Source organism: Pogoniulus pusillus, chromosome 1, assembly GCF_015220805.1.
Source record: "Pogoniulus pusillus isolate bPogPus1 chromosome 1, bPogPus1.pri, whole genome shotgun sequence".
NCBI lineage: Eukaryota > Metazoa > Chordata > Aves > Piciformes > Lybiidae > Pogoniulus > Pogoniulus pusillus.
The window spans coordinates 40,835,960-40,837,442 of record NC_087264.1 but is presented as its reverse complement, the minus strand read 5'-3'; positions in this window follow the sequence as shown (position 1 = coordinate 40,837,442).

The window sequence follows — 1,483 nt, the reverse complement described above, 5'->3', positions numbered from 1 at the left end:
GAGACTGTGTTTCTCAGGACATGGAATTGCTTAGTGAAGAGGTGAGCTTTGCAGGAGTGCTGAGCTCACTTAAACCTAGAAATGTTTATGCAGTTCCCAAAAGGAAGCTATAATCCAGCTGGTGTCTGGGCAACTGAGAGGGAAATGCACTGCAATGGAGATCACAGTGAGCAGCTAGTGCTGGGAGCAGGATGGTGATGTGGCCTTTTTGCCATGTGTGGATGGACAAGAGTTAGGGGGAGAGAAGTATTGGAGCTCTGTGTGTGTGTGTTCAGGCTGCTCTCTGTGTAATAGAAGCGTAAGTAAAATGTGCTCAAAGAGAGGCAAAAGAATACAAACATCAAGAGGGAATAAGGAGGTCTTCTAACAGTGGAGACAGGATTTTCAAGGAATGCCTGGGGTGTCCAGAAGAGATGAGGGTCACCCTCACCTAGCAGCTATGGGCTGGTTTTCATTCCCTTATCATCCCCCTGTCATCCTGGGTATTTGCCACTCCAAATAGCAGAACAGGAGCATCGTTTTGATCTGTCGGTGCTCATGCGACAGGGAGAGCCAGACCCATCACACTCTCCCGCCAAGCTCAGCACCATCCTGCTTCTTCCCCTCAAGCATCCCCAGCCAGTGGGCACAGGTGGCTGCTGGACAGCGTGAGCAGCCCCTGCTGATTCGGGTTCACATGAAAGCATCAGGACTGACGGATCAGAATCAGCAACGAGACTGCTGTCTGGTTCCCTCCAGAGGCTGCACCAGGTGGGGCCCATTAACCTCTAGCCCTCTTCCCATGGGCAGCCCAGTCCCCTGCATCCCAGCTCACCTCTGATTTTTTTTTGGCAGCAGGAGATGCACATGGAAAGAACAGGGTGAAAAGCCAACAGAATTAAAGTGTCTTCTGCCAATAGCTTGAACCTCTTATGATCTTGTCAAAGGAGGGGAAGGGGCTGTGCCAGAGCATCCCTAAGGGGGGCATTATGCAAATGGAGAAATTAGTTGGAAACAGCCTGAAGGGAAACATGTGGAAATTGAAATCTGAGGACTAACATGAAGACTGCTGCTGAATAACTTATTAAAGACTCTCAGCATCTGCTGCAGCTGCCCCAGCAGAAGGGAAGCGAACAAAGCAATAAGGCACAGCAGCAAGGGAAGACACAAGCCCCAGAAATTTGATTTCTGTTTTTCAAGCACAAACTAAACCCTATCAGTGATTGTGGAAGAATGATCCTTTGCTCCCTCCCCCTTCTTCTCCCAGGAGAGGGATCCCTCTCCCATGTAGAGCCCTCAGTCCCATGGTAGACCTCCATAATGGTCCTGATCCCACCAGGGATACTGAGAAATCTGGGACGAAGGAGGCTTGAAGTGTGGTATGGCAGCCTCTGGCCCAGAAATGAGAAGAGATTGCAGGGGACCCAGAAGATCACAGTTGTGGGAGGTGATGCAACAGGCAGGGAGTGCAGAGGTGGTCTGCTCCTGCAGAGGGACAGTGGTG